Source organism: Erythrolamprus reginae, chromosome 3 (genome assembly GCF_031021105.1).
Source record: "Erythrolamprus reginae isolate rEryReg1 chromosome 3, rEryReg1.hap1, whole genome shotgun sequence".
Lineage (NCBI taxonomy): Eukaryota > Metazoa > Chordata > Lepidosauria > Squamata > Dipsadidae > Erythrolamprus > Erythrolamprus reginae.
The window spans coordinates 174,745,523-174,767,489 of NC_091952.1; the positions used below are offsets into that span (position 1 = coordinate 174,745,523).

At 39.4% G+C, this 21,967-nt stretch overlaps 1 protein-coding gene across 1 annotated transcript in view; it reads right to left on the bottom strand.

The window, feature by feature from the left end:
* Window positions 1-4,214, bottom strand: part of F13A1 (coagulation factor XIII A chain) — a 178,416-nt gene extending 174,202 nt beyond the window's left edge. Inside the window, exon 1 of the mRNA XM_070747201.1 lies at window positions 4,136-4,214. The gene's annotated coding sequence lies outside the window, so the exon portion shown is untranslated. The remainder of the gene's footprint in view (window positions 1-4,135) is intronic.
* Between the last annotated feature and the right edge of the window lie 17,753 nt (window positions 4,215-21,967).

Genomic DNA, 21,967 nt, shown 5'->3' on the forward strand with positions numbered 1-21,967 from the left:
TAAAAAAAAAAAAAAGATAAGCAACAGCACTAAAATCCTCCAAAGTTTTGGCTGCCTTGCCGCCATTGATTTAAAAGCCACTGCTGAGTTGTAAAAGCAAAATGCTAGCACATCAGCAGGTTTGAAAGAAAGCAGTGCTTCTTCCAGTAACTCTGGTGTGGTTGTATATTGCAGTGCAACTTCTGGATTGTTTGGGAAGTGGGAGAGATAAAGTTTAAACAATGCACATAAGAAGATGCTGCAGGAATAAGATGCTGACATTTGGAGGTAGGGGTGAGGGTAGGAGAATAATGACAGCCTCAAGCTTAAGAGCCACCAAATGGGGTGATGCAAGAATTCCCTTCCAATTGACAGATAACAAAGAAAATAACAGATTCCAAAAACAGAGAAGTCTAGAGCCCAAACCCAAAATAGTGAGACCTATTGGTATGAAAGGGTAGCCAAGCCTTTTTACAAGTATTCTTTACAACCATCATTGGAACCAGAATTTATGTTGCTAAGCAAGGGAAGTCTAAGCAAGGCAACAGTTAAATGAGACATGCCAAAGTTATGACTTTTTTGTCTGGTTATTAAGCAAATGACTGCAGTTAGTACATGTTGCATAAGGTTTGTTAAGCAAATCTGGTGAAGAAGAAGAAGAAGAAGAAGAAGAAGAAGAAGAAGAAGAAGAAGAAGAAGAAGAGGAAGAGGAAGAGGAAGAGGAAGAGGAAGAGGAAGAGGAAGAGGAAGAGGAAGAGGAAGAGGAAGAGGAAGAGGAAGAGGAAGAGGAAGAGGAAGAAGAGGAAGAGGAAGAGGAAGAGGAGGAGGAGCTGGCAAACAGGCCTAATACTTCTGCCTCCTATTTTCCTCACATCATGTGAGATGAGTTGGGCTGAGAGACAGTGACTGGCCCAAAGTCACCCATGTTAGATTTGCGCATAAATGAAGAGGCGAGTCACAGGAACAATTCAGCACCTTCATTATCTATTAGATAGAACTAATACGTATTGCTGGTAGGCTGCAGGGAAGCCACTTTTGAGGGCTTCCCTGAAGCCTGTGAGTCACTGACAATGGTTTATTTCTCCCACTGCTAGATTAGCCAATCAGTAGTACTTATGGAAATCAATAACCCCATATTTATTTATTTATTTATTTATTTTTATTTTGTCCAATAAACAATGAGAGTTTTAGTGTGTGTGTATATATACGAAAACAAATATATATATATAGACACACACACACACACACACATATATATATATGTGTGTGTGTGTGTGTTTTCGTAGATTTTCACGGGTACAGGTATGACGGTCTTGGTATATTCGGGTTTCTTCCCGTGTAGGATTTGGAAATTTCTGGCGACGTTTCGACGAGGTCCCACTCGTCATCTCAGGCTGGTGTTTCTGTCCTTCTTCTAAGGCGGTCTTGGTGTATTTTACTATATATATATAGTATTTTACTATTTTACAACAATAGAACATATCAATGAAAGTATAGAAGAAGAGATATAGGAATAGAAAAAAGGTATAGGAGCTATAGGAGAGCAATAGGACAAGGGACGGAAGGCACTCTGAGTGTTAGACCACTCAGAAACAGAGTTCAGGTCTTTTTGGAGAGTAGTTGTGTTATCGGTGGTGTTGAACAGTTTTACATCGTCAGCGAAGAGGACATAGTTGCTTGTGATGTAATCACAAAGGTCATTGATATAGAGAATGAAGAGCGTTGGTCCCAGTACACTACCTTGGGGAACACCGCTTTTAACTGGGATGGAGGTGAACAGGGTGCTTCCTAATTTGACCACTTGTTGTCTGTTTGACAGGAATGCTGTAATCCAGCTATGCAGGGATCCTGAGGTGCCATAGGATTTGAGTTTTTAGGAGTAGTTTGTCATGGACCACTGAACCAAAGGCTTTGCAGAAGTCGATATAAATTGCATCTATAGATTTCCCTTTGGCTTATCTATATGCCAGTAAGTAACAAGCCAGCCAGTTTTTGGGAAGCCAAAATGTGATTGCATATCATATTCAGATATAAACTAGATATAACTTATGTTTGCCAGAGGTGTTCGAAGACTAGCCACTCTTTTAAAATTACCATTGTTCCAATTATTCAAGGACTATGAGCTGCACAAATGCAGATAGCCACTAGATGGCAACAAAGAGATACAGGAAAGTTAGTTCACTGGATCAAGGTACCCAACAGTTCTTTCAAGGTTGCTTCCTGCTGAAAGACTCTGGCTTTCCAGACACATTTCAGAAATAAGTATGGTGTTGCAGATGGCACTCTTTTATGCAATCTCTTTGCACCAATGAGTCTTTTTGATCACTGTTTAGCACAAGATAAAGGAAAGATTCTTCTTGGGCTGTCACGGTGCCTGTCGCTCACGTGGTCTGTTGTTAGTCAAATACAGAGTGAGTCTCTGTATTTAAGAGATCAAGGGAGCTTCTCTCCCCCTCTCTCTCACTTCCTCCCTCCCTCTCCCTCTCTCTCCCTCCCTCTCCTCTCCCTCCCTCCCTCTCCCTCTCCCTCCCTCCCTCCCTCCCTCCCTCTCCCTTCCTCCCTCTCTCTCTCCCTCCCTCCCTCCCTCTCTCTTTCTCTCTCTCTCCAAGATGAAATTTAAATAGAACTGAGGCTTTCCTATCTTATATACCAGTGATGGCAAACCTATGGCACAGATGCCACAGGTGGCACGCGGAGCCATATCTGCTGGCATGCAAGCCGTTGCCCTAGCTCAGCTTCAGCATGCATGTGTGTGCTGGCCAGCTGTTTTTTGGCTCCCACAGAGGCTCTGAGAGGGCATTTTTGGCCTCTCAGAGCCTGGGGAGGGCGAAATACGAACCTATTGGGCCCACTAGAAGTTGGGAAACAGGCCATTTCCAGCCTCCAGAGGGCCTCCAGGGGATGGTAGAAGCTGTTTTCACCCTCCCCAGGCATTGAATTATGGGCATTTGGGCATGCGCGATATGAGTCTCCGGAGAGGGGCGGCAAATAAATAAATAAATAAACAAACAAACAAACAAGTAAGTAAGTAAGTAAGTAAATAAGTAAATAAGTAAATAAGTAAATAAGTAAATAAGTAAATAAGTAAATAAGTAAATAAGTAAATAAGTAAATAAGTAAATAAGTAAATAAGTAAATAAGTAAATAAGTAAATAAGTAAATAAGTAAATAAGTAAATAAGTAAATAAGTAAATAAGTAAATAAGTAAATAAGTAAGTAAGTAAATAAGTAAATAAATAAACAAACAAACAAACAAACAAACAAACAAAATGCAAGTACGCTCTTTCGGCACCAGAGGAAAAAAAGGTTCATCATCACTGTTATATACACTGCTCAAAAAAATAAAGGGAACACCTAAACAACACAATATAACTCCTAGTAAATCAAATGTCCGTAAAATCAAACTCTCCACTTAGGAAGCAGCACTGATTGACAATCAAGTTCACATGGTGTTGTGCACATTCAACATTGTACAGAACAAAGTATTCCTTGAGAATATTTCATTCATTCAGATCTAGGATGTGTTATTTGAGTGTTCCCTTTATTTTTTTGAGCAGTATATTTCTTAAGACGTTTCGATTTTGTATAGACAGGGTGATCTGTATACAACTCCACATTTAAAACTGCAAATTATGAATGCTTTGTTTCTTTATTGGCGCATTCTGTAAACAGTATTCTTTTAGCACTCGGCATATGTGCAGGAGTACTTTCCAAACAGGGGCTGCTACTGAACAGATATCTCCAACATGTGCCATTAAGGAAAGCCAGAGGATAACTTTATCAAATTATTTTCTATATAGTTGCAACCTCCTTCTAGAGACAATGCAGAAAAATTGGAAGGAACTGTCTACAGAATTCACTCCATCAGAACAAAACTCAAAACAGGTTGCGATGGAAATGCACCATTCTTACACAAACATAATGCAAAGCCATGTGCTGCTTGAAAAATAAATATACCCCAGAGTCAGGGAATTTAGAATTATGGTCCCCCAAACAACTATGAGGCAGCATACTGAGGCTTTTTTTGTTTCCCAAAGTAACATTATGGCTCAGCACATGGATGAATTATGGATCCAATGAGAGCTAGCATCCTGCATCTTTTGATTTGACTTTTTAAACCAGGTAGTTTAGCGTGGCTATTTGCACACACACTCACCTTTCCTGCCCGAGAAAGGAGGATGCGGATGTGCAAAGCACTTTCCTTCCTCCAAGAGTAGAAGTAGAGTAGTTACACAGGGTTTTCCCACTGGCCTCATTAAAGTACTCTCCCTTAGCTTCCTTGCCTCTCCCACCAAGCATTGCTGTCAATGGGAGAAACTGTTCCCAAGTCTCCCCTTGGTGTGGTGTTGAGCAGAGAAGGGAGAATATGGGCCTCAGCCACCTTTCAAGTCAAGGTACAGGTCCCTGTACTTATTTGCTGATTGACATGAAGCCCTGTTGGGTCTAGAGATTTTATTTATTATTGGCAATAGTTAGCTCAATTTCAGTAGTTGCAGAGAGTGATGGCAGAATGAGTGTCACTCGGTGTAGAGAACTCTTAGTAAAGTCATTTGATAGGCACAAGAAATTCAGCTTAAACCACAGAGGGTAGGGCTGGCTTTTTAAAAACTTATCAGCCGTTCAGTATCTCATTTGGGGTCCTTTTTAATTGCAGCCTACCCCCCCCCCCCTACTACTACAGAGCTATAACTAAAAGTGGATTCCGCTGCTACCTTCAATTATGGTTTGTTTAGCTCTGACTGATTGAACAAATCCTAGGTAGCTTCTGTTCTGGCAATCTCACACTACTTACCAGAGCTTACAAAACTTTTGCCAGACCCATCCTCGAATACAGCTCATTTGTTTGGAACTCATATCGCATCTCAGACATTAACACCCTTGAAAATGTCCAAAGATACTTCACCAGAAGAGCCCTTCACTCCTCCACTCGAAATAGAATACCCTATGAGACTAAATTTTCAATCCTGAGCCTAGAAAGTTTAGAACTAAGATGCCTTAAACAAGATCTAAATATTGCCCACAAGATCATATGCTGCAATGTCCTGCCGGTCGGCAACTACTTCAGCTTCACCCACAACAACACAAGAGCACACAACAGATTTAAACTTAATATTAACCGCTCCAAACTTGACTGTAAAAAGTATGACTTCAGTAACCGAGTTGTCGAAGCGTGAAACTCATTACCGGACTCCATGGTGTCATCCCCAAACCCCCAACACTTTACCCTTAGATTATCTACGGTTGACCTATCCAGATTCCTAAGAGGTCAGTAAGGGGCGAGTACAAGTGCACTAGAGTGCTTTCCGTCCCCTGTCCTGTTGCTCTCCTATATCTCCTATACCTTTCTCCTATTCCTATATCTCTTATTCTATTATTTCATTGATATGTTCTATTCCTATAACTTCTCTTCTATTATTTCATAGATATATTTTACTATGAGTATCTCCTTTATAACCTTCATCATGTACAGTATTTTACTATGTGTATATAGATATATACCCACTAAAACCCTTATTGTGTATTGGACAAATAAAATAAATAAATAAAATAAATGAATAAATTAGGATTTAGAATGATGGTTGAATCCAGTCAACAGATATTTCTGGTTTGCCAGTGTTTTCACTCCTGTAACCTTTAAAGGTAGTATGATTGTCTTCTGCTCTCCCAACATAAATTGTACAGGTGCTGTAGCAGAATTCCCTCAGTTCGTTTTCATATAAGCAGAAAAGAAATGGAAGAGACAAGGATTAAAACACCAAAAGTACCCCCCCTCATGAAGACCAAAAGGGGGGCAAACTGATCCGTTTTATCCATGTTTGTTTTGTCTGAATCATCAAGTGTATCCTTGGAAAATAATTAGGCTTGCATGCCCCTTAAAAATAACTCAGGAGGGTTTGGTTTTTTTAAAGTCTAGGTTTAAAGTAATCTTAAAGGTAAACTGGAAAAAAATCCATTTGATACGGAGAACACGAAGATCTGGAGTGTGTTCAAAGTGGCACAGAAAGCATGTGAAAGGGCTTTAGATCTTGAATTATTTTTTTCCTTCTCTATACTTTGTGTAGCATTTTGTCTTTCGAAGAGTTCTGGAGAGCACAAACCGGCGCAGAGTTTTGAGATCTTCAGTAGGTCTGGCAAAACATTGATTTAAAGCTGAAAGGCATTTTTCTAATCTCTAGCACAGGTTTCTTTGTATGTTGTATAACCTTTTTTTCCCCATTCATCCATGACTGATTCTCTGAGATTGCCTGGAAAAAAAATCCCTACTGTTGTGTCCAGAGGACAGTTAGGCCTTGTAACCGCCCCATATTCCTTGGGCGGGAAAATACTGCAAGGTGATTGGTTGGCTCAGCCTGGCAGCCCGGTATATATATAGCTACCAGGCACGGCCATGTTTTGTCTCGTTTAGTTCTGTAAACCGTTACTTCTGTTTAATAAAGAACCGTTACTTACTACAAGATTGCAGTCCTTCATTCCTGCAAGGATTCAACACCTACCGTTTTCTTGACAAGATCTTTCACAAGTGACTTGCCATTGCCTCCCTCCTAGGGTTGAGAAAAACTGACTGGCCCAAGGTCACCTAGCTGGTATCATACTGAAGGTGGGACTAGAACTCACAGCTTCCTGGTTTCTAGGCGGATGCCTTAACCAATACACCAAACTGGTTCTCACATAACCTTGGGGAGGGGACAATTCCTCATTTCTAACCTTTAAACTACTAATCTATATTTGAACAGAATGGAACTCAGTACCCAAATTAGGCCAAAATAAAGGAACATTCAAAGAAAAATATAAACAGGAAAATAAGCCCCCAGAACCTGCATATATCATTATTTTATATTGATGAAATTCCTGTTTCAGGCTGAATATTTTTAAAATATTTAAAAGTATCTTTTACATTATTATTATTTCTAGAATCTAAAGACAGTATTTTAACTGATTGAAGCCAACATATCACATTAAACAAATCCTCCCTATATTCTGTTTTACAAGCAGAATCTTCACATTTTTACCTGCAATTTAACACTGATTGAGTATGTGTTGCCGGGCTCTCTGATAGGAGCCTCCCAAAAATTCAAGGGTACAAATTTCAGACACACACACATTTGAAAATTCAAAACAATGTTCTTTATCACAAAAGTCAAAATAAACTAAGCACTCTTTTTGTATTGCAAAGAGCACTCTTCCCAAAACAACAGGGTAGTCTGTACAATTTCCCTTAAGCAGTCATTAAGTACTTAGCCAACAGCTGTGGAGAAACTTCACACCCCTTCTTCTTCCAACGAAGTGAGACACACACACACACACGTTGCTCTGCTTTGGTTTCAAAGGCGTGAAAAAGCAACAAAGTCCAGCACACAAGATTCCTGACGAACTGCGAACAGATATTCTTCCACAATGGCCAAACCCACATGCTGCTATTTATAGCAGCAGCCCTAATTACTGGAGCCCCACCCAAACACAGGTGGCCTCCCTTATTTCCTGTAATATGCTCTTACTTGGTCTCTTCTACGCATAATTCTGCTCTTGCGGGGTCCAAAATGTCATCATCTGAAGCAATAGAAGATAAGGAAGATTGACTGCATTGGCTGTATGCCAAGCCCTCCTCTGCCGAGTCACTCCCACCTTCTTCTTAATCCGAGGAAACTAAACTCTGAACTGATTCTGTCGGCAATAACACAGGCCTGTGACATGTTGAAGTTTCCCCTGCATCCACCTCCCCATTCCCTGGGGCAGGAGCTGGGCCAGAGCCAACCACAACAGAGTAATGTTTCTGAGTTTGTTCTTCTCAGCCTGATGATTCCCCATGTTTGGGGGTACATTTTCTAGAATTCTCAATCACCAGTATATTGATTTTTGCATGTACAATCAAGATACTGTTTTTGGGTACCTACACTTCCAAGTGAACAAGTGAAAATAACAGATTTTTCCTTTCAGGAAAAAAAAATGCTATTAATTTATGGGTGAGGCAAGTTAACATGCTTACAGTAAAAGCCAGTGTGGCTTACAACATCTTAGCAATAGCACTTTTTTAACAGAGCTAGGCTATTGCCCCCACAATCTGGGTCCTCATTTTACCCACCTCGGAAGGACAGAAGGCTGAGTCAGCCTTGAGCCGGTGATGAGATTTGAACCGCTGCAGTATGCAGTATGCATTGTGCAGTATTAAATAATGTTCTAGAGAAGATTTGCAAGAGCTCCTGCCTCCTAGCCTTTCTTGCATAAAATCCCACTTCTGTGGAAACGTTAAAGTCTCCAGATTATTGCTTTGCCTTTGTTTCTGCCGGGAATTATTTCTTTCTTGGCCTCTAAAAAACAGCTGAGAAGTAAATTGTTCATCTCTGGAATACACAAAATTCATGCCAGACATTAGGAAATCCTAAAAAAGTTACAGCCCAACTCTCCCTAAACGTCAGCCAGAATCATTCCATTAACATGTGCAGCCTAAACATAAAATATTCCTAACAAATACCAGGCAAAAAGATGAGCTTGTCAAAGATGCTAACAGTCCAGGGAAAAAAAGGCAGTAAAAAAACAACAACTGGACAATATTTGAATATTGTTCCAAGAGCACAGCTTTAGGTTCATTAAGAAAATCATAAAGAACACCACTAGCTACTATCAGCATTCACAAAGATCAGAAAAACCCTGGATAAAAATGAAATTCACAGGAATGTAGCAAAATAGATCCTTTGATAATTTTAAAAAAGCATTGGGTGGCCCACCAAGCATCTAGAGCCGTGGTCCCCAAACTACAGCCTGCGGGCTGCATGCGGCCCGCTGAGGCCATTTATCTGGCCCACAGGTGAGTGACAGGAGCACAGGTACATACTTTTCTTTTAATTAAATTCTCTCCTTAATGTTCCTTCAAAAAGTACAACACCAATTACATTTCTAACTTATTAATCATTATGCCAAAGTGCTTCCTTCTTTCTTTATACATTTTTCTATAAACCAAGAAAACCTTGTATAGCCAATCAGATGTTAAAAAAAGAAAATTAAAAACAAAACATAAACATATATGAATTTCAGATTTCTTTCCCCCCCCCCTCTAAATAGTATGTTCCCATTTTGTTTTTTTACTTTAAAATAAGGTATGTGCAGTGTGCATAGGGATTTGTTCATAGTTTTTTTTAATAGTCCGGCCCTACAACAGTTCGAGGGACAATGAACTGCCCCCCCTGTGTAAAAAGTTTGGGGACCCCTGATCTAGAGTATTATACAGGGAGATAAATCAAAAGTAGATTTTTTTTCAAGTTGTGTAAGTATCATTGTGTCTGGTAGAAGCCAAACACTGCTTAGCCTTATACTAATTTTTCAAGCCTGGAGATAATCACCTGTGGATGATTTGCTATCTCAGGATCTGTGTTTCAATGACTTACGAGCATTGAAGGAAGTATGAATTCTGCATTTTGTGAGAAAATTATATAGAATACAGTATCAGTCTTTCAGATAAAGTTAGTTTGCAAGTGAGGCATGCAGAGTCTTCGGAGAGGGGCGGCATACAAATCTAATAAATTATTATACATTATTATTAAAGACACTGAATTCAAACATACAAGCAAGTTTACAAGAGAGAGAGGGCAGAGGGGAATGACTATTTTGTTGAAGTCCAACATAAATCCAAGTTGAGGCTAGATCTAAAACGAGTACATAGTACTAGAAAATCTTCAAATGATAGGGAGTAGAAATAGTATGACATGGAAAAAAGTGGCCAGAAGACCTACACAGATATATAAAAAGATGACTGTCAATCAGAGAAAAGGATTGCAGTTACTGCAACAAGTATTATTATTATTATTATTATTATTATTATTATTATTTATTGGATTTGTATGCCGCCCCTCTCCGCAGACTCGGGGCGGCTAACAACAGCAGTAAAACAGTACAACAAAATCCAATACTAAAAAACAGTTAAAAACTCATTATATAAAAACCAATCATACATACAAACATACCATACATAAAATTGTGAAGGCCTAGGGGGAAGGGAATCTCAATTCCCCCATGCCTGGTGACATAGGTGGATTTTAAGTAGCTTACGAAAGGCAAGGAGGGTGGGGGCAATTCTAATCTCTGGGGGGAGTTGGTTCCAGAGGATCGGGGCCGCCACAGAGAAGGCTCTTCCTCTGGGTCCCGCCAAGCAACATTGTTTGGTTGATGGGACCCAGAGAAGACCCACTCTTTGGGACCTAACTGGTCGCTGGGATTCGTGCAGCAGAAGGCAGTCCCTGAGATAAAGTAAAGACTGTGCAGTTAGTAAATCTACGATATGATTACCTTTTTCCCACTGACACATCACATGTTGGTTTATTTTGTTTACGGGTCTCTGGCAAGATGGGTGGCATACAAGTTTAATAAATGAAACAAAGGAAACTCTGGTCATTTTATTTAATAACTCAGATTTCTGCCATACATTGCTAGAATTGGCCTGAAGCTCCGATAACTTTTAATAGTGAAGATATTTAGAAGATTCCAAAATGGTACATTCTTCTTCACTGAACCATTCATACTTTATCAGAATACTATGTCGCTTTTTCAGCCAGCAATTTTATTAATCAAAGTGGGACTACATAAATCAATATATCTTCAAATATTACAATATTACAATGAAATATAAAGTTATACATTTTTAATCAATCATTCATAAATTATTTATATATAACACTTTATTCCAGGTATATTTTACTAAAATAATACTGCTTCTAAAAGGGGGGGGGGTAATTTTATTTTCTGGGATCTCTACCAATTAATTTTTTTTAAAAACCCCAAATTGACCACTATTAGCTTAATTTACAACGATAGTTATTTTTCTCTTGCTTTTTAATTTTAAGTCATATTGCTTCCTCACCTTTCTTAATCTTATTGATTATTCATTTTTCTTGTCCCCTGTTTTATCATAACCATATGCCCCATAAAGATCAATACTTATTTTTATAATTTTCTTAAGCTCTCGTAATGCAAAGAAAAAATAATTATTATTGTGTGTTGTGGAGAGAAATTATAGTGTGTTGTGGAGAGAAATGGAATGATTAGGTGAAGTAAACAGAAAAGGATGGGGGAGAATATTTTGCAATGATACATTATTATTATTATTATTATTATTATTATTATTATTATTATTATTATTAATTAGATTTGTATGCCGCCCATCTCCGCAGACTCGGGGCACGTACTGACGTACAGAGTACAGATTTGCATAGCCACCACTGATTGGTTAATCTAGAGGCGGGAGAAATACACTGCTGTCAGTGGCTAGCAGGCTCCAGGGAAGCCCTTAAAAGAGGTTTCCTTGCAGCCTGCCGACAGGCCATATTAATTCTAGCTAAGAGACAATAAAGGTGCTGAACTGTTCCTGTGACTTTCCTCTTCATTTACGTGTGAATTTAACTCCTGTGATTTCCAGGACTATTGAATACTAGGTTGATGCCAAATCTAAATATTAACCATGCAACCCTGATTAAAGTTTCTCTTACATAGAAACATAGAAGTCTGACGGCAGAAAAATACCTCATGGTCCATCTAGTCTGCCCTTATACTATTTCCTGTATTTTATCTTAGGATGGATATATGTTTATCTCAGGCATGTTTAAATTCAGTTACTACCACGTCTGCTGGAAGTTTGTTCCACGGATCTACTACTCTTTCAGTAAAATAATATTTTCTCATGTTGCTTTTGATCTTTCCCCCAACTAACTTCAGATTGTGTCCCCTTGTTCTTGTGTTCACTTTCCTATTAAAAACACTTCCCTCCTGGACTTTATTTAATCCTTTAACATATTTTTATTCTCTCTTCTCTCAGTCTTTTATAATATAGATTAAAATCATCTTGTAATAGACTTGAAAGTCTGGATCAAGACACTGTGACTTCAGATATTTTTATATGTTTACAAATTTTTAAAGCTATGATAGAACCAGCAGTCAATCATGATTTGTCTTTTCTGTCGGCCAATCAGTGCTTGCTTACTGGTTGTAACTGAGTGACTTTTTCCATCTCCTTCATGTCTAAATAAGCATCCTTCCCCTCCTCTCCTTCACAAGCATTCAAGAGACTAATTCTTTTCCATTGTTTCCTCTTTGCCATAGTAGCACACAATTGAAACTTCAAAACTGATGCTGGCAGTTCTGCATTTTTGTTCCTTTTACCAAATCATTCCCACATATTGCTTGGCTGGTAGAATTTGGGATGAGCCAAGAATCCCTTCCTATGAAAGCACAGATGATGTTTTGGGCACAAGTTAGTGATACATTACAATTTCTGGAATGGCATCCGTGACTTGGAAGCAGCACTTTCCCATCTACAGATGCAACATTACTGGCAAGGTGACATATCTGCTTGCAATTACAGGTCCCCGATTATATGCCATGGGATCAACAGAGGATCTATCTCATGCAATTACCTTGGAAAGACTCAATTTGTAACAAAAAAAGAAGAAGAACCAGTATGTCTCTATTTCTCTTCTCCCAGCTCCCAAAATCTTTACCCAATTCCATCCTTGAGATACAGGAGAGACAGTAGGCAGGGGACGGAAGGCACACTAATGCGCTTATGCACCCCCCTTACTGACTTCTTAGGAATCTGGTGAGGTCAACCGTGGATAGTCTAAGGGTAAATGTTGAGGGTTATGTGATGACACCACAGAGTCCGGTAATGAGTTCCACGCTTTGACAGCTCGATTACTAAAGTCGTATTTTTTACAGTCAAGTTTGAAGCGGTTAATATTTAGCTTGAATCTGTTGTGAGGTCTTGTGTTGTTTTGGTTGAAGCTGAAGTAGTCGTTGGTAGGCAGGACATTGCAGCATATGATCTTGTGGGCAATACTTAGATCATGTTTCAGACATCGTAGTTCTAAGCATTCTAGACCCAGGATTATAAGTCTAGTCTCGTAGGGTATTCTGTTACGAGTGGAGGAGTGAAGGGCTCTTCTGGTGAAGTATCTTTGGACATTTTCAAGGGTGTTAATCTCCGAGATGCGGTATGGGTTCCAAACAGATGAGCTGTATTCTAGGATGGGTCTAGCGAAGGTTTTGTATTTTGAGGCATGTGAGGGTACCGATAACCTTTAAGAACATGGGCTTAACTTTACCTGTGACTGTGGTAGATGGGGTCAGACACACAATACTGTGAATGGAATGGATGGACCCACTTGTTATAGAGGTAACAGGGACCCATAAGATTCAAGTACACCAGAGTACCGATTTTACCAAAGAGTTCCCAGAGGTTTTTGCAGCTGATTTGGGAACATACAAAGTGCCCCTCCTCCCGATCTCCTTTAACCTAGACCCGATAATCACACCATTACGCCTCAAAGCTCGGAGAGTTCCCCTCCCACTCCTGACCAAATTAGACGCATAGCTGGACACCACCAACTCAAGTTCACCTTCAGCCATGGAAGCTGATGGGTGATCTTGGGCAAATAGCTCTTCAATCCAACCTACCCTACAGGATTGTTTTTGTGGGGAAATTTAGGAGAAGGGAGCCATATGTACACCATCTTGAATTCCTGTACAAAAGGTGCAATCAAAAATCAAGCCAATAAAATAAAAATAAATACATAAAATGACACATAGAAGTATTAAAAAATGCACGATGTCACATCCATGGCAGACTTTTTATTATCCTTTATTCTGTTTCAAAAATGAAGCAATTGCCCCAGATGCAGTAAAACAAGGTTCATTTTCCAAATGTTTCCTGTGTTGCTGACAAATTTATTGGCATCATAAAAAAGGGCACTTTTTGAAACTCCAGAAATGTCTTAGATGTAATGGTGTCAAATAAGTTTGCTTCCACTCCAAAGACCAAACCAAATTTGTTGTCTTCTTGAGAAGGAGAATCACGCGGGAATTTAACAGTTGCCACACTTGCCAGAAACAATTCAAAAATGTTCACTGAGCCTCAAACCAAACACAAGCAGCAAACTTACATTTTTAAGTGCAGTTCTCCCCAATTCACTTATAAAGCAAAGGATAAAAGGTATGCTGATGGGATTAGCTCACATGCCTCTTGGCCATTAAAACAGCATATTCCATTCTGTTTAATGTGGGGGAGACCCTTATTTAAAGCTGCAGCTCTGCGTGACATCTATCATATTTATTGAAGATCCCAACTCTGTGAAAAAGGAATCTTATTTATTTATTTATTTATTATTTTTAATTATTTTTTGATTGTTTTTATTTATTTATTTTGTTAAGTACCTATTTGTAATATACATAGATATATACATAAGATGGATACTGATAAGAGAGAACGATTGGACAGGGATGGTAGATACACTGGTGCACTTATGGATGGATTTTCTTGGTTATGGTGGTTATTAGAATTAGTTAACCAGAAACAGCAATCCTGCTGTTTCTTTCTTTCTTTCTTTCATTCATTCATTCATCCATCCATCCATCCATCCATCCATCCATCCATCTATCTATCTATCTATCTATCTATCCATCTATTGTTAGAGTTGGAAGGGACCATGCGGGTCATCAAGTCCAACCCCCTGCCTAAGCAGGAACCCTATAACATCCCAGCCAAATGGCAGTCCAATTTCCTCTTTAAAATGTCCAGAGTATTGGAGTTCACAACGTTCGCTGGTAGGTTGTTCCACTGGTTGATCGTTCTGACCGTCAGGAAGTTCTTCCTTATTTCCAGGTTGAATCTCTCCTTGGTCAGCTTCCAGCTGTTGTTCCTCGTCTAGCCCTCCGGTGCCCTGGAGAATAAAGTGATCCCCTGCTCTCTGTGGCAACCCCTTGTATACCTGTAGACTGCTATCATGTCCGCTCTGGCCCTCCTTTTCTCTAGGCTATCCATGCCCAGTTCCTGCAGTCTCTCTTCGTAAGTCCTGAAAAGCATTTTGTTAGTTGTTTGAATTGCCTCTCTTTTGGAGAGGAAGAGGATGTGGAGCCAGGGAAATTTGGTATATAACTAAATCAGTAGTTTGAGAAAAAGAAAACGAATGTTGATAACTATGGTAAATGAATATTGCTTTCTTGCAATATTTCAGTGCCAAGGTGTCTTGATGTACCATTTTCTATAACTATTTTTATTTAACCTGTCGGTCTAGTATTCCTCCCTTGGATTTCCAATCAAGAAGAAACAAGGTATCAGCCTCACTAGGTAAATCTGACTTGAAAATAACTCCATGGGAAGACGAAAACTTCCTTTATTGACCACAGTATATAATCACAGAATCTTGCAAGTCTGATCCAGTATCCCTTCACCTTCTTCTTATACTCTAATGAATTGTGAGAGGTCTGTCTACTTCCAAATGTTAACTCATTGCTCTGCACGTTAAAAAAATATTTCAACCCTTTTGCCTAGTAACACTTCTTGACTAATTTCTATTAAGGTCATCTCTCTTATTTTACACATAAACTCTATATTAGTGTGTCAACCTCAGGAACAGGACTTATATTCCAAGGCAACAAGGGCTTAGATAATGCAAGACTTGCTTAATACAGAAGCAATTTTTTTGTCTTTGCCTATTACATTTACATCTACAGGGAATAGATAAAATGGTGGGAAGAAACCTCAATAAATTGACTTCTGGTGGATAAATGTTTTGTGATTTATCACACCCAGGGTGAAATGCTCCTGGTTTGGACTGTTTCAAGCGATGGCCACTCGTAGTTCACCAAATACCACTCTACTATGCCCTGGTCCGACCACACCTGGAGTACTGTATTCAGTTCTGGTCACCACACTTCAAAAGAGACATTGAAACTCTGGAGAAGGTGCAAAAAAGAGCAACCAAAATGATTAAGGGACTGGAAACCAAGACTTACAAAGAGAGACTGAGGGAACTGGGCATGGCTAGCCTAGAGAAAAGGAGGGCCAGAGCGGACATGATAGCAGTCTACAAGCATACAAGGGGATGTCACAGAGAGGAGGGGATCACTTTATTCTTCAGGGCACCAGAGGGCCGGACGAGGAACAACGGCTGGAAGGTGACCAAGGAGAGATTCAACATGGAGATAAGGAGGAACTTCCTGACGGTCAGAGCGATCAACCAATGGAACAACCTACCAGCGGACGTTGTGAACTCCAACACTCTGGACATTTTTAAGAGAAGATTGAACTGCCAATTGACTGGTGTGCTATAGGGTTCCTGCTTGGGCAGGGGGTTGAACTTGATGGTCTTCATGGTCCCTTTCAACTCTAACAATAAATAAATAAATTAATTAAAAAACCTGCCAGCGATGGCTGGCTGGCCAGGTCCCCGAACCGCCACTCGCTGCTCGCTCACCCTACAAGCAGATGTCCCAGGACTGCACATGTGCTAGGATGTGAGTCCGCTATGGAAGAGGGTTGTGGGAGTTGTGGTGCACATGTGCAGCAGCTTTGGGACATCCACTTGCCTTTTCCCCCCTTTTGGTCCTGATATGCTCTGTTTACCTGGGGCCTTTGACCAACTCTCAGGCTCAGCCACAGCCGAAGGTAAGGCGACACTGGTGTGTGGTGGGGAGGAAGACCCACTGCTCAGACCTGGCAACTTTAAGATGTATGGACTTCAATTTCCACAATTCTCAAACTCACTCCCAGATCCCAGATGTACAAATAATGATGCAGTATCCATCTCCGTCATTAGTAGTAGATTTGTAGTTTTCTAAAACTTATGCTCAAAGTTTTCCCTCTTCCAAAAGTTGTGCAAAATTCCTGGCAAATTATAAACAAATGAGTAATAATTAAAATATGTAGATCATGCTCATCGCCATATTAAAAGAGAAGAACGCCAAGCCAAAGTGGCAAATTAAAACAGAAGACTTTTTAAAAAGCATCATGTATTTAATTATAATGGAACAAGATAAAAGGATATTTATTTGCTCATTTATTTAATAATCCAATTTATATGATTACTCTTCTATTCAAAAAAATTCTGGGCAGCAAAGAAAAGAAAAACAGAATTTTATTGAAGAAAAAACAAGAAACCAACTGGAGCTGCATTATGGCTCATTAAAAAACACAAATTCACAAATACACTATATCAGGGTGGTTTTGGGAGAGCTTTACCATAACATAAAAACTCCACTTTTTAAAATAATGCATAATACTTATATGAAATCCAATGATTTCAAAGTAGTATATTTATAATTTTATTTTCTCTTAATGTCAACCCTATTAGATAAGACCAGCCAAAAAGCCTTGATAAGGAACGAAGACCGTAATTTTAGATAATTTTCACCCACTGATTAAATTTGAAACTTATAAAAACCAAAATGAAAGTTCTGATAACAATATTGCCATTGTTCTTTGGTAAGCCAGTTCAGATAAGGTTTTGAGTTCTCTGAAACAAACATATTACTTCAACATTGCACCTGTTTAATATTTTAACATTTAAAATGGGAGAGGTTAATCCATTTCAGTTTCAGATTCTCTTTTCCAATGATCAGTAAGGAATATTGGCTTTCCTGGTAAAAGAGTAGCTCAGGAGAAATTGAATTTTAAAAGGGTGGAATAAGAGCTATTGATCCCAACCTTTCCAGATGTAAAATATTAACTATAAACCTTTATGTTTGATCAATTAAAAATTAGGACATTTGTCTGCAGGCATACGCAAAGTGGTTCTGATAGAACTCTTAATTCCACCTTGAGGGGTCACCGATATCTGCTCAGCGTGAGAAGATTCGCTCACATATTTTAACGGGAAAAGAATAAAAGATTTTACTTTACTTGCACACGTGTGTTAAAAAAAGTTCACAGAAAAGAAATTCCCATCCTGAAATGCTGCATCTGTTGTACTACAGTAGATGTTTGTCTACTTGTCCTTAGGCGGTGTCTGTGGAATAGCAATATCAAAGCTTATGCATGAGCAACTAGACAGACACTGGTGAACAGCAAATACCACCATGTCTGTCTGATTTGGAATCTGTGCTCAGTTGGATAAAGATATTTATGATTTATGGGTTTGATGGGTTGACTGGAAAGAAGGAAATTATGTTGTAATCTTAGAGAAAATATAATGGAATGGAATGGGACGGGACGGGACGGGACGAAATAGAATAGAATGTTTATTGTCACTTTGAATGTACAATGGTCGGCATAAATTTAAATGAAATTTAATTGCGGACAGGTCTCAAAGCATACAGCTTTGTGGTATCTTTGAAATACAGAAATTTCATTGCATAAAATTCTCTGTCGTATCTTTGAATGGTCACTAATTGTTATAAGTCAAGGACCATCTGTACTCATAATAATATTCCAGTGATATTTTGAGAGCTTTCCAAGTACTCCATTTCTCTTCAATAATAGGAAGATAATACCCTAAGGTCATTTATATTGGTAGAAAACTACCTCTTTGGTCCAAGTAAATGAATACAATGCAAGTGATCTGTCATACAGTACAGGCAAATATCAAGAATAGAAAGAATCCTCAGGGTTAGAAATACACCAGAAATTGTTAATAATAATAATAATAATAATAATAATAATAATAATAATAATAATAATAATAATAATAATAATAATGGCATTTTTAAAAAATTATGTCTAAAAGATCTCAATAAAATTATTAATAATGTTGTGGATTTAACTGCCTTATAGCTGTAAATGAGTCAATATGTTGTCAGCATTATTCTGATTTTATCGGCGCTTGTAGAATGTGGAAATACTTGATGATCTTTCCTGGATACCATGTGGCCACATTCATACAACTTCCTTGTTCCACTCCAGTGCAAAGATATGTTGCCAATAATTTTTGGTGGGTATATCTACATGCTACAGCATACAGCTTGTGGTCAACTTCAGTTGAGGTAGCCCAAAAAAGCAGTATTAGGGGCTGTATTCCATTGTATTTGTATTTATTTGTATTTATTAGATTTGTATGCCGCCCCTCTCCGAAGACTCGGGGCGGCTAACAACAATAAAAAAGACAATGTGAACAAATCTAATATTAAAAATAATCTTAAAAACCCCAATTTAAAGAACCAATCATACATACAAGCATACCATGCATAAATTGTAAAGGCCTAGGGGGAAAGAATATCTCAGTTCCCCCATGCCTGACGACAGAGGTGGGTTTTAAGGAGCTTGCGAAAGGCAAGGAGGGTGGGGGCAACTCTGATATCTGGGGGGAGCTGGTTCCAGAGGGTCGGGGCCGCCACAGAGAAGGCTCTTCTCCTGGGTCCCCCCAAACGACATTGTTTAGTTGACGGGACCTGGAGAAGGCCAACTCTGTGGGACCTAACTGGTCGCTGGGATTCGTGCAGCAGAAGGCGGTCCCAGAGATATTCTGGTCCGATGCCATGAAGGGCTTTATAGGTCATAACCAACACTTTGAATTGTGACTGGAAATTGATCGGCAACCAATGCAGACTGCGGAGTAACATGGGCATACCTTGGGAAGCCCATGACTGCTCTCGCAACTGCATTCTGCACGATCTGAAGTTTCCTTCTTAGTTTAACTCAAGTCATACAAAGAATCCATGGTGTAGGGAGCAAACAACCTGAGGTGACATAATCCTGAGATTGCAGTAGTCTAGTCAAATTTGATTGTTTTGAGCTGACATGTCTGCCATGGGACTCCCTTCCATCTGGTCTTTGGGTTAGGGTTAGTTCATCGCCCATTTATACAACTCCGGTAGCCCCGAGGACAGACAAACCCCCCAAGCTGCCTCAGACACGATCTAAGTATTGCCCACAAGATCATATGCTGCAACATGCTACCTGTCAATGACTACTTCAGTTTCAATCTCAACAACACAAGAACACGCAACAGATTCAAACTTAATATTAACCGCTCCAAACTTGACTGTAAAAAATATGACTTCAGCAACTGAGTTGTCGAAGCGTGGAACTCATTACCCGACTCAGTAGTGTCAACTCCTAACCCCCAACATTTTCCCCTTAGACTATCCACGATTGACCTCTCCAGGTTCCTTAGACGTCAGTAAGGGGCGTACATAAGTGCACCAGTGTGCCTTCCGTCCCCTGTCCAATTGTCTCTCCTTATCTCATTTATCTCTTCTTCCTTTCAAATATGTTCACCTACACTTTTATCTTTTCTTCTATTCTTTTCTTTATTCATATTATTACATATCTATTCTCTTCAATGTGTATTATGTATTGGACAAATTAAATAATAAATAAATAAATAAATAAATAAATAAATAAATAAATAAATAACAACTTTCTAAAACAGTGATGGTGAACCTATGGCATGGGTGCCATGGGTGGCATGCAGAGCCATATCTGCTGGCACATGAACCGTTGCCCTAGCTCAGCTCCAACGTTCATGTGTGTGCTGTCCGGTTAATTTTTGGCTTGCACAAAGGCTCTGGGAGGGTGTTTTTAGCTTCCAGAAAGCCTCCAGAAGGATGGGGGGGGGGATGTTTTTACCCTCCCCCAGCTCCAGGGAACCTTTGGGGAGGGCAAAACAAGAACCTACTGGGCTCACCAGAATTTGGGAAACAGGCTGTTTCTGGCCTCCAGAGGGCCTCCAGAGGGCCTTTGAGAGGGGTGTGTGGAAGCTGTTTTCGCCCTCCCCAGGCATTGAATTACGGGTGTGGGCACTCGAGCATGCACGATAATGCACATGCACACTCTTTCGGCACCCAAGGGGAAAAAAGTTGACCATCACTGCTCTAAAATAATGCAAAGGACTAGCTGCCTGCAAGGAATATACTATAAACTTTCCCGTTCCCCACCATCCAGTCAGAGCTGAAGAAGCTTCTTGGATGAGAAGCAAAAGATCTTCAATGATGAACAAGAAAGTCCAGTTGCCTATTGAAAAAGCATCTTTTGGGTTCCTCCAAAGATTGCCAAAACTAAAAATCCTCTTCAGGGATAGGCGGTAGGTTTTCTCATCACTATAACTTCGTTTAAGCCTTTCTCAGTCTGAACATTAATCCTTTAATATATTAAAAAAAAACCTTCTGAAACTCTAATAGAAAAAAAACACTAATTATTCAACATTTAACTATCACATTAGTTTCAACTAATGGAAAGCCTTAAATGTTAGATTTAGATAAATCTAACAGTAACATAGTAGTACATTAACAAAAATAATTGTGTTAGATACTGCACATTCTGAATTTACTTAGACATTTCCTTTAATACCTCATGTGTCCAAATAGCAAGATTAATGTTATAGTTAATATATTCATTCTTGGGGGGGAGGGATGATTATGACCTTATTTTAAACAATATGTTTTTAAAACATATTTTTAAAACTCCAAACTTTATTTTATAAATACAGTGGTACCTCTACCTAAGAACGCCTCTACTTAAGAACTTTTCTACATAAGAACCAGGTATTCAAGATTTTTTTTGCCTCTTCTTAAAAACCATTTTCTACTTAAGAACCCAAGCCCAGAAAAATTTCCCAGGAAATTTGAGAGTGGTATGAAGGCCCGTCCAGTTTCCTGCCATTCCCCCTGGGTTTCTCTCTCTGGCGCAGTGTATGGGAGGCAGCCTCACGTCGGATGTATTGGAGATGCGTGCTCCTCCTCGCCCCCTCAGAGTCCCTCTTTTTTTTTAAGCCTTTAAGTTTTGGATTTTTTTGATTCCCCTCACCTCACCTTCTTCCTTTGGCAGCGACTGTCCTCCTCCTCTTTTTCCTCCTCCTCCTCCTCCCACCCAAATTCTGAGCTTTTATTTCTTTCCTAATGGGTTTGCATGCATTATTTGCTTTTACATTGATTCCTATGGGAAAAATTGCTTCTACTTACAAACTTTTCTACTTAAGAACCTGGTCTTGGAATGAATTAAGTTCTTAAGTAGAGGTACCACTGTACTGTACTATTTCTTAGAAGCCTAATTTATTACTGGTGGCCATCATAGATGAGATTCTACATCAGGGCAGCCCCATGGGCCAGATGCGTCAAATGTTGGCCATGCCCATGCCCCATTTAGCGAAATTGGGGGGAGTTGCAATACATCACATGATGTGAATGTGTCCTACATTAATCTTGTTTTAATAAAATTGAGAGAGCATCTTGAACTCGATTGTCCCAAAATTTCAGAGGCAGGGGATTCAGCAGGTTCTGACAAGTTCTGGAGAAC